General features: G+C 34.0%; 1 protein-coding gene and 1 non-coding gene across 2 annotated transcripts in view; both read right to left on the reverse strand.

The window, feature by feature from the left end:
* Positions 1 to 12943, reverse strand: part of MYO16 (myosin XVI) — a 476542-nt gene that overhangs the window by 385046 nt on the left and 78553 nt on the right. The gene's annotated exons all lie outside the window — the stretch shown is intronic.
* LOC123649554 lies at positions 2283 to 2345 on the reverse strand. The gene has a single exon (XR_006739057.1). It is a non-coding gene; the product is annotated as a U7 small nuclear RNA (small nuclear RNA).

Here is a 12943-nt window from a genome sequence, read left to right on the forward strand (position 1 = left end):
CATTGTATCCCTGTATCAAAATATCACATGTACCCCCCCAAATAAGTACAACTATTATATCTCACTTTGAAAAAAGAAGTATAAACACTTTTTTCCTGCCCAATTATTCCCAAAGTAAGTTTTCTATTGTGTTCTATATGCCTAGAGCAGTCTAATTAATTTGAATTCAAATATGTCCTAGTTTTATCACACTCTGCTCACTTCATTTCCTTCATGTGACACTCCCTCATATTCTTTCTCAGTTTCCAGGTAATAGCAATTGCTACATTTTTCCAGAGTCGTGTCTTAACTTGCCAATGATTTAACAAACAGTACACATGCCAACACGACAAAATATCAAAAACAGAGGAAAAGTAGTAAGTACAGCAGAATAATGCGTGTGTTTTGTGAATCAGTTCTTCCCCATTGTCATAAAAGCAACTAATACATGTTCACATTTTAACCTAGAATTCTGAAAGTCTGTTGAAATATGTGCTCGAGTTAAATAGTTCTTAAAGTAGGACTCTTTAGAAGGTTGAGATGTTACTTTTTTTTTTTAACAGACTAGGATCATTAAAAAAAGATATTCTATAAAATCTCTCTGAAAGTGATTTTCATGTGGCAAGTCCTGGCTCAAGCTTTTCATATTAAATTATAAAAAAGTATAGATTTGAAAATAATAAAATAGCTAAAGTATATATTACCTAATATCAAATTTCTATTAATATTAAAATACACAAATGTGGCAGTTGTAATATATATAATATTGAAGAAGAAATAAGGATGTCAAGAATTCTAAAAGAAAAAAGATATTACATTAAAACATAGATCACAAATGTATACTATTCTGGGTCTGACATTTCTGAGTCCCCCCAAAATAAGTGCATAATTGTGCAATATTTGAGTGTTATACTGTGCTTTTCAAATATGGTTGAAAGATTAAATCTTTCATTAATTTAAATGTGTATGAATTTTTGATTTTGTGGAGCTTGATACATTAACAAACATCCTACTTCACTCCCCAGGATGAGTTCTGAGTTGAATAAAATATACACTGTCATCCTCATCTAACAGCTAGCATGACAGCAAAGTCTGTTCTTCTAATGGAGTCAAAAGATGAAAGAGTGAGCAGTGACGACTGGAATCGAAAGACCCACATTTCTCCATCTGCTCCTGCACATGGGAATGACTTGCTCTTTTTCTCTTCTCTTTAGCTGAAAAGGTTGTATGAAAATCAAATAATATTAGAACTGAGCAGTCCTGACAACACTGATTTCTTACAGAAGTGTTTCAATAAAAGTCATTGCTGGTAAACTATGCTGCAAAAACAGGCTTCTACCTAGGGGACAGACACCTGGGACACATCTGCATGTGACAATTGTCATTGACTTACAGGAAACAAAATGGAGAAATATACCATGCAAACCTAAAAAGAACTGGCAGTAAAGTGTCTTTGTGGGTTTCGGCTGCTGTAACAAAATATGTTAGAATGGGTGGCTTATAAACACAGAAATTTATTTCTCACAGTTCTGGAGGCTGGGTCATCCAAGACCAAGGTGACAGCAGATTCAGTGTCTGGTGAGAGCCTGTTTTCTGGTTCTTATGTGGCAACTTCTTGCTACAGCCTCACATGGTAGAAAGGGTTGGCTAGCCCTCTGTAGTCGCCATACAAGAACACCAATCTGAATTGTGAGGCTTCTATCCTCATGACTTAATCACGGCTCCAAAGGCCTCACCTCTGAATACCATCACCTTCGATGTTAGAATTTCAATATGGGAATTTTGGGGAACACAAACTTCCAGACCATAGTATCAAGGCATTGAATCACCTATTTAATAACAAGACTCTGGGATATGTCATTTCCCTGTATTAAGTAGCTATGTAGTCTGATGGTTCAATGAATACGTAAGTAGTAATAAATAAAACAATGAAACATAATTGTACTTTCAAATTAGCTTTATCGTGAAAACAACTTTAAGTGTGACTTTAAGACTTGAGATGACAGGTATTTCTGATCTGTCTATACCGTAAAACCATCAATAATGTGTTAATGAACTCCTATTACAAATTATTTTCCTCCATTAGGAATGAAACATTCATTTAGATTAACTCAAAGATCAAAATTTCAAAGCACCACTCTCATGCTGAATTGATCACAGATATAATATGCTTGGAAGTGTGTAAATATATTTCTGTCAGAATTTTCTTGTCAATAAATATTCCATTAAAATCCTTTCATTTTATGAGTCATGCTAAAATGTAAATTTTTACCAATAGGTAGAATGTATACTTTTATTGGGGAGGAGGATTCTTCTAGTAAAAACAGGAAACCAGCTAGACAAATGCGAAAAGAGCTGTAACACTAGAAAATATCTTTTAAATTACAGGTCCTTAAGAACCTTTGAAGTTAATATTAAAAGTTAAATTTATTCTTATATTTATGGTAATTACTGTTTTGGAAATTTGTAAGAATAAAGCAACTGTTGTGACTTTCTGTTTCAACAACCTCATTGTAATTTAACACATTGACTGCTATATGAGTTATATTTAACTCAGGCTAGTTTTGAGCTTGGAGCCTCATGAAGTAAAACCCTGCAGTTGGTTCGTGAAAATCTTACTTGTTGATATTCTTATTGTTATAATTAATATTAGCAATTTGATTCTAAAAATGTAGATTGTGTTGCATATAACTCAGGCACAGAAAACAATAAAAAATAACAAATTAGAAAGGCTCATTTTGTTTTAATAAAACACCATGGCCCCAGGGAAAATTTTTTTTCTAGTGTGGCAGTCAATGTGTTAAAGAATAAATAAACAAAGGACTATTAAATACATTGTAGCACAGACTTGCAAGTTGTCATCTTAAGCCATTCCATAGAGTGCGTTGCAAACCAGTATGGATACCTTATCAGCCTTATAAAATTATCTATAGACTATGTGATGGTTAATTTTATGTGTCAACTTGACTGGGCTAAGGGATGCCAAGATAGATGGTAAAACACTATTTTCTGGGTGTCTTTGAGGGTGTTTCTGAAAGAGATCAGATCAGCATTTGAATCCACAGACTGAGTAAAGAACACCCTCATCAATGTTAGTGGGCACCACCCAATCCATTGAGTGCCTGAAAAGAACAAAATGTTGGAGGAAGGGTGAATTTGCTTCTATTTGAGCTGGGACATCCATCTTCTCCTGTTAGATCAGGACTTATACCCTTACCTTCTCACAGGCCCCAACCTGACCCAGGCCCCTGGACTCAGACCGAATCACACCACTGGCTTCTCCAACTTGAAGACTGCAGACCATGGGACTCTCGGCTTTCATAATAGCATGAGCTAAGCCTTAGAATCTCTCTCTGTGTCGCTCTTTCTGTCTATCTATCTACCTATATCTAACTATCTGTATCTATAATCATGAAGATATATTATTGTGTTCTATAAATTAGGGAGGTATTATCCAAGTACTGTTCTATAATCACCCTGTTGATCATTAAGCTGTCAACTCGCTGCATCTCCCGTAACCTTGGCTCGAGCTTCCACCTCTCCTCTCCTAAGCTACAGCAGTAACCTCAGCAATTCTAACAGAATCCACTCTGACCCTCCAGTCTTGCTCTCCCACACATAAAGGGAAAGACCATGAACCCTGACAAACCTCACTTAAAACTTGTCATTGGTTCCTAGTATGGATTCCATGCTGGCCTTTTCTCAGATCTTGCTCCTTCTTGTCAAGGGGACCCTATGCAAGCCATTCAACTGCTTGACATGTTCTCCCTCCACCTGTTTCACACACCTGGCTCATCCTGCAGATGTCACCTGGCTGATCAGCAGCTCTGGGAAGGCTTCCCAAACCTCCACTCTGTCTCCTCTCCCTGCCTCTACATGCTCCTCTTTTATTGTAGTGTGTGTTCTGCAGAGAACAGTCTCACTGGTAGCACTTTGATGGCATTGCCCTTTATTAAAGATGCTACTGATGTAGATGCTGATCACTTTTTCTCCAGGATTCTACAACAGCCACTCCGCCAGAATAACTCACACTGTGTCTAGAACTCAAAACCCTTAACTGCAGCGATCCATATTCATTAAACACAGAGAGCGAGGCCATCAGTCTACTCATTTACATCACAAAGTTTACTTTCTATATATGTCACTAGTCTAAATGGTGTTTTATTTTCCAATTAGAACCCTCCTGCTCTGAATTCCACCGCACTTGAAGGGTTATTGACTTAGGTATTTAGGAATGTGAGCCCCAGCTTCATGGAAATGAGACATACTCTGTCCCTTATTACTTTAATATTACATCCATTCATCCAACCCTGTGCATCCTTCACTCGAGTGTGCTTTGTCCTCACTTCAAGTGAAGACATTTCATAGCGGCCGTCTCTTCTATTCTCTTACTTTCGCTATTTTATACCCAGTTAGTGCCTCCTATAGAGAAGGTGCACTTCATATTAAAAATCAACCATATCATATAACGGCTCACATGCTGATGGGTATTTCATCATTCCAGAGCTGTGGAAGCAAGGTCAGAGAGGGAAGCAAAGCATATCGGAAATGCCTTTATGATTTGTCTCTTTAAGGAAATGTTTCCAAGTGTATGTGATCCTACAGTAGTAGTAGCCCAGGTGTCGTCTTAAATTACTGGGCGGCACAATGATACAACCAGAGTTCTGAATTTGACTATTTTCTCAATTCTTCCAAGGATTTCATTATTAGAAACAATCTAGAAGCACAACCAGCTGTTGTGTATAATGGGTGTCTCAGAGAAGAGCATTATTGCTGATTCTTTTCCTGAAAGCAGGAAGAATCCCTCAATTGAATGCCTCTTGTGTGAAAAGAGCCAAATTTGTCGACATTCATATAAATCCTTAGAGTTTCCTTATTTGAATTTATTCCATTTTAGTCATAGAGGAAGGAAAATTGACAATTATGTTTTATTAGAAACACAAATCTTTTAAGTTATAAACTATTCATCATTGATAAATGCTAAGAATTGGAAACAGCTTAAGTTGCCCCCAAAATTAAAGTATTATGACACCTAAATATGGAACACCAGGCAGCCACTAAATGCATGTTTGGGTAAAATATTTAAAAACACGGAAAAATATTCACAAAATTTTTTGGGATTTAAAATAAGCAATATGTATATAATAAGAATCCAAATTTTCAGTGTGGGTTTTACATACACACACACACACACACACACACACACACACAAAGAAGTAGGAGAACATGTATTAAAATGTTAACAGTGATTTTCTCTTAGTGGGATTATAGGTGACTTTTATTTTCTTTGGTTTTTCTGTATTTTGCAATGCTTCTAAAATAAATTAAAATTGCTCCTTACTTAGAAAAAGAAAATACCTTACAAAAGGACATTCAGAAATTAAATATAAATGCTTTACAATATTAATGTAGATAATTCAATTTTAAAGGTTACTTTTAATAAGATATGGATGAAAAATTTATCATAAAAATACTTTTGAGGAGGAAACACAATTTACCAAAAAATAGGAGCATAAATAAATTAACACGGTAAATCTAAGTTTTTCTTAATCTTGGGCATATATGGTACAGATAGGTTTCTCAAACTTATTAAGTTCAGAGAAAACCTCACTTACCCACTATTAGATGCATATGAAATGATGCAGTGTAGGTATTTCTCATACATATATAACATAATTACAAAAATTTTATGTAAAATTACAGAAATTTTATGAAGCATACATTTTTGAATTTATACTTTTATATTTAAAGAATATTTTTTCTACTAGAAAATAGGTCAAATAAGGAAAATCTTAATCATTAACCCTTGTAGTCCTTAAAAATTTTGACTAATAATATCACAATAAATCAATGCCATGTGCAAACACAGGCCTTTCATCTTCACATAGAAACACTTTATACTGAATAGAATAATGAAATTATAGAACTCAAAATCATGCTCAACATAAGACAAATTTTATTTTAAGGGATTGTAAATGCAGTGCTAATTTTTGAATTACTTCACTTCATAACTTAAATGAAAATATGTTGACCATGAAAAAAAAAAAAGCAGACTTGAAGGATATGAAATCCAGCCATTCTTTAAAAATTATTTTAATTTTTGAAGTGAAATATGCTTTCATTACACTTGTAGAAAATACCTATCATAAACACTACTAAATGCTTTTTAGGATATATATCTTTGAATTTTATAGCAATTAAAAGAGAAAGGAAGACATATCTATTCTACTTTTAAAATTGTTAATTTGTGCTTAATAATTACATTAAAATTAAGGTAAAATACTGGGATTTTTACTTCAAAAGAACACTAGTATAAGGTGGCAGGGTCTAAATAAGATTGTACTGAGAATTACCTGGTTGAAAATTAAATAACATTTTGGGTAGTTTTTTAGAAGCATTTTGAAGGATTTGCACTATGTTCAGTGGGATACCTTTACTGAGTGCTGTGCCAGTTTTGTCAACAAAACTTAATACTTGTTTGTAACTCCTTATGATATTAACCATATGTCCTCTCTCTGTGCATGCACAGTCCTCATATTTAACATAGTTACGTGTGTATATGGGCCTCACTCGTGTTTTCTGCAAACAGGGATGCTCCTTATATTTTTTATTATTCACTAAAGCCACTGAGTGTAATGCTCAACTAACACTCTGCACTCTGTAAGTGCTTATTGAGAGAAGGGATGGATATACTTGAGTTTATGTGACATTCTGCTCTCGGAGGATTTAGGGGCAAAACTATAAAGGAGACAAAGTGCCTGATTTTTTGGAGTTTATTTGTAGGAGAATATTTTAGCAAAGTCACACGGCTAGCAAGAGGACTATTCAGCAGTCATACTCAGGAGGATCTGACTCTAGACTGTGCAATTAGCGGCAATGTTTTATTTCCACCTTAAGACCAAGGAACCACTCTTTTTACATATTTCTTCCACTTTAAGCTTTTACAATTTTTGTCCTATATGTATATATAGTTCTCCATCAGAGAGTTATGTACATCAACAACTTATGCATTAAATTATTCCTTAGCATTGACTGGGTTCAGGATGTACACACTCATTTCCCTACCTAAGCAATCTCTTAGACATTCTTTCCTTCCTCAGCATGCCACCCACAGAGTGCCACTACAGTTCTGCATGAAGATGCTGTTTTACAAGAAATTATTGTGGATCTCTGAACTTAAGATGATTTATTATGTAAATGCAGGTGATGAGAGAAAGTGGTGTTGAGTTCTATTGTAATGTTGATGTACAGACATCATCAACTGTCTGAGATCTGCCAAGCTCTCAAAGTATAGCCTCTCTTTTTTTATATATCTTTTGTAGTGACGACTTAGCAGAATTTATTACCTTTGTGCAAATTGATATAGATCTTGATTCTTTTCCAGCTAATTATCATTTTATAGGTTTATTCCGATGGCCCCACAGGGACTTATTTTCAGTGCACTTTAAGAATGTCTGCAGAGTTTCTGAGTAGCAGACTTAAGCACATCTTACAGTTTCTACATGTTCTTCCAATTTATAAAGCAAACAAATGTTCAGGATCCTGCTTTTAACTAATACTTATCATAAATTCCATTTTGCTTCCTTGAGTGCTGATGAATTGATGGTATTACTAAGATTAGAGCTCTTTTGGAATTCCCTTAATGTTTTTGGTTAAGGTACAAGTCAATAAAAACATTCCTGAAAAGAAAAAACACTCCCAAATAGAAAGAATTTTTTAATTGATACCAAAACATATTAATACAATCTTCTAAAGAAACAGAGTTATATTTCGTTGTTGCAAAGCTTCCATTATTTTTTATTTGAGTAGCAGTATTGGTGCACCATGCCATTTATCCTCTCTCTCTCATGACAACCTTTTTGACATAATTAATAAGTTTCTGATATGCAAAAATTTAGTAAAGTTTTACATAATCATTTTCCTCTATAAGTTAAGGCAATATAATCTTCCAAAATAAAATGGAAATCTCCAACCTCATACAAGGTTTAATGGCATAAGCTCTCTTAATGACAATGAGCAGTGGGTTAATGAAATTTCTCTTATGATTCCTGCCAATGAAGAATGACTATAACATTTTCACTTAGAAAGCTACCACAGGAAATTTAATAATCCTGTCTTTATTGCTTCTTATGGATGAACAAAAAACTCAAAAAAAAGAAAAAAAATCATCCTGTCTTTGTAACTACTTTATGAAATTATAACCTTTGTAAGAATTTTTTTCTTTTTTCTTTTACTTTTTATTTTTAAATTTCAGAATATTATGGGGGTACAAACATTTTGGTCATATATAATGCCTTTGCCTCGCCCAAGCCAGAGCTACAAGGGTGCCCTTCCCCCATGCAGTGAATTTGTCTACCTTACCAACTAATAGATATAACCGTATGTAATGTATAGTTTATAGGGGACCAATTATATAGGAAAATTTGATACAGATATTTTCAAAGGAATTTTTCTGGAAAAAAATTACAGGCATTGATTTGTACAATATTATTCTCAAGTTATAATGAGACTTGGTCTTCCTTGATCTCCCGAAATGTAAAACTATTTATAATTTCTGTTGGAAAATCCCCAATAGTATTTTGCATACATTATATTTTTAAATAAACTTTTTTATTTTTTAACAGTTTTAGATTTGTAGAAAAATTGTGGAGATACTACTGATTGTTGCCATATACTGCACACCCAGTTTCCTGGGTCCCTAATTTTTACATCAGTATGGTACAATTGTTACAATTAATGAACTGCTACGGACATGTTATCGTTAACTCAAGCACACACTACATGCAGATTTCCCTGGTTTCACATCATGTCTTTTATCTTTCCCAGGGTCCCACTCAGGATACTGTATCACATTTATTAGTCATGTCTCCTTGGGTTCTTTTAGGCTATGACAATTTCTCTTATTTCCCTTGTTTTTCTTTTGTGACATTGACGGTTTTGAGCAGTACTAGTGAGGTACTATGTAGAATGACCCTCGATTGGGATTCATACGGTGTTTTTATCATGATTAGACTGGGCTCATGTGTTTTGGAGGATAGCACCAAGGTGGAATGCCATTTTCATGACATGACATCAAGGCTATATAACATCAACATGACTTATTACTGTCGATGTTAACCTTGACCACCTGGCTGTATCAAGTCTCTCTACTGACAAGTCAGTCTTTTTTCTCCTTTTCCATACTGTAAACTTCAGAAAGAAGTCGCTTGGAGCAGCCCATATTTTAGAAGTGGGGGCATTATGCTCCAATTCCTTGAGGATAGGTATCTACATAAGTTATTTGGGATTCTTTGACATGGTAGATTTGTGTATTCTCCTCCATTTATTTATAGAAGTGTGGAGTCATAGATATTTACTTTATATTTTAAGTTATAACCCAATACTACTACTTTATTTTGTTGTTCAGATTGTTTCAGCTTGGGCCATTGGGAGGGGGTTCTTTCAATTGGCTTTCACTGCCTTTGACCCTTTGACATATTCTTTTTTTTTTCTTCTTCTTTTTACTCACCTCCTGACTTTGGGGCACTACAAGATGAATGCAGTCTCATCTTATGAATTTCATGCATCAGACCTAGAGTTAGTCATTTCTTCAAGGATTCTTGGTTACTTTTATTAGAAAATTATATTAGACACCGAGATTTTGGAGCTTGGCGTGCTCACTGCTATTGAAATGACATTGCTTTAGGCCTCTTTGGCTGAAAGAGCAGGGAAATATATGTGTGTGTGTGTGTGTGTGTTAACTCATGGATGTACACATACCTATAAATATTTCTTTCTGTAACCATTTGTAAGCTAAGCATTAATTCACACTGATGTCTCCCATTCTAATCCATCACCACATGGATCACTCTAGTCTCCTCCCCTTTCTTGTTTGTAAATTCCCACTCCAACAATGAGAAACCTGGGTCCCACTATCCCTCACCCACATACTGAATTGCTCACTTCCAGTCTACATGCATAGCAGTATCGGAATTGTTAACTCACACCTCCACAAGACATCACTTGTGGATTGCAGTAGAGTGTTCAGGTAAAGAATTTTTTGCCTTTAGTCTTACAGACTTCGCTCAATATCAGCACCTTTGTTTTTACATCCTCTTAAGCAAAATTGTTTCATAAGTTTGCAATACATTTAGAGTCTCTTTTCACAATCCATATTCCGTCTTTGGATCCCTGGATAATGTAAATTTTTTTTTAAGTTTACACATGTTAAGTTCCACTCTTTGTGCTATAAATTTCTTTCTTTTTTTCCACAAAGGCATCATGTCATGTATCCACTATTACAATGTCATACAGAATGGTTTTATTGCCCTAAAAGGTCCCTGTACTTTGCCTACACAACCCTCTCACAAATCTCCAAAACCATGGCAACCACTGATATTTTGTACTGTCTCTATAGTTTTGTTTTTTCCAGAAGGCTTTTAAAACTAGCTTCTTTTACTTGGTTGGCAATTTGCATTTGAGATTCATACACGTCTTCTCATGGCTTGTTAGCTCAGTCCTGTGTATTGCTGAACGGTATTCCATCATATGGATGATACACAGTTTGTGCATCCTTTTGTTTATAGAAGAACATCTTGGTTGTTTCCAAGTTTGGGCAATTATGAATAAAGCTGCTACAAATACTAGTGTGTATGTTTCTGAATGGACATAAGTTTTCAAACTCAGTTGGGTAAAAACCTGGGAACATGATTGCTGGACTGTACTGTAAGACTATATTTAGGTTTGTAAGGAACTGACAAGTGACTGTACCATTTTGCTTCCCACTAGCATTGAATGAGAATTCCTGTTGCACCATATCATTTCCCATAAATGGTATTATCAGGTTTAGTTTGGTTTTGTTTTCTGTATTTTAGCCACTGTGATAGTACATAGTGGTATTGCATTTTGTTATAATTTACAATTATCGAAGGCCAAATGATGTTAGTCATCTTTTTATATGCTTTTTGTCATCTGTCTATCTTCTTTGGTGAGGTATCTGTTAAGATTTTTTGTCCATTTTTAATTGAGTTTTTTGTTTCCTTATTTTGAGGTTTAGGATTTCTTTGCATATTATAAGTTCTTTCTCATACAAACTCATAAAAATGGAGTAAAATGGTGGTTACTAGAGGCTGGAATTGGGGGGATTGAAGAAATGTTGGTTAAATTTCATCCAACAGGAGGAATAAATTCAAGAGATTTATTGTATATTGAGGTGACTATAGTTAATAACAATATATTATATATTTGCAAATTGCCAAGGGAGCAGATTTTAAGTGTTCTTCCTACAAAATATGATAAAGTATGTGAAGTAATATTACATGAATTAGCTTCACTTAGTGATTCCACAATGCATGCATATATCAAAACATCATGTTGTACACAATAAATATATACAATATTAATTTGTCAATAAAATGAAACTAACAAGATTAAAAAATTTTCTTTCAGGGGTTATGATTTTGGTATTATAAGTAAAAACTCTTTACCAAATCATAGGCCACCTAGATTTTTGCATACAATTTCTTTTAGAAGTTTTAAAGTTTTATATTTTACTTTTAAGTCCATGATACATTTTGAGTTAATTTTATGAAAAGTTTAAGATATGAATCTAGGTTCATTCTTTTCATAGGGATGACCAATTGTTTCAGCACTATGTAGTCCCAGCTACTTGGGAGGCTGAGGCAGTAGGATCGCTTAAGCCCAGGAGTTTGAGGTTGCTGTGAGCTAGGCTGATGCCACGGCACTCACTCTAGCCAGGGCAACAAAGTGAGACTCTGTCTCAAAAAAAAAAAAAAAGTCTATCCTTCCTTTTTTGCTCTGCTATCTTTCCTTCACCAATAACCACTAGACTATATTTATATTGGTTTGTTTGTAGACTATTTATTTTTACTGATGTATATGAAAACTTCCTATTTTTCAGGAAAACCACACTGTATTGATTATTATAGTTTTATAGTAAGCATTTTTTAATGTAGCTTTTGGTTTCATTGATTAAATTTCTTTATTGTTTACCTATTTTTAATTTTATTGACTTCTGCTCTAATTTTTACTTCTTTTGCTTAATTTAAAATCAATTTGCTCTTATTTCTTTAGTTTCCTAAGAGGACAGCTTAGATTATTCATTTTATATCTTTTTTCTTTTCTAATATATGTATTTAATGCTATAAATTTCTCTCCAAGCATTGCTTGTGCTGCATCCCACACATTTTGATAAGTTGTATTTCCATTTTTATTTAGTTAAAAATACATTTTAGTTGATCTTGAGACTTCTTTGGCTTATGTATAATTTTTAAGTGTGTTGTTTAATCTCCAAATACTTGAGGTTTTTCCAGATGTCTTTCTAGTACTAGTTTCTAGTTAATTCCATTGTGGTCTGAGAATATATTTTGTATTAATATGTTTGTTCAACTTTTAAATTTGTTAAGGCATGAATTATTTCACATGAGATTGAGAAGAATGTGTGTTTTGCTGATGTTGACTGGAATATTCTATAAATGTCAATTCAATCAAGCTGACATATGGTGTTGTGTTGTTCACATAAGTAGAAACTTCTTGACTTTTTGCCTGTTTGACCTATTAATTCCTGAAAAAAGTGTATTGAAGTCTAACATTATCATAGTGGGTTTGATTATTTCTTCTTGCAATTCTATAAATTTCTGCCTCTGATATTTTGATTCACTGTCCTATATTTCAAATTATGTCTTCTCACAAAAATGACCTTTTATCATTATGTTATGCTCCTCTTTATCCCTGACAATTTTCCTTATTCTGAAGTCTGCCTTGCCTAAAATTAATATACCTACTCTGTCTTTCTGTGATTAGTGTTGGCAAAGTAAATCTTTCTTCATTTAGTCTTAACATGTCTGCATCTTTATATTCCAGGTGGTTTTCATGTAGACAATATAAAGTTGTGTCATGTATTTTTATCTACACTGACAACATTGTCTTCTAATTGGTATATTTAGACCACTCACATTTAAAGAAA

Source organism: Lemur catta, chromosome 13 (assembly GCF_020740605.2).
Source record: "Lemur catta isolate mLemCat1 chromosome 13, mLemCat1.pri, whole genome shotgun sequence".
In the NCBI taxonomy this organism is placed as follows: domain Eukaryota; kingdom Metazoa; phylum Chordata; class Mammalia; order Primates; family Lemuridae; genus Lemur; species Lemur catta.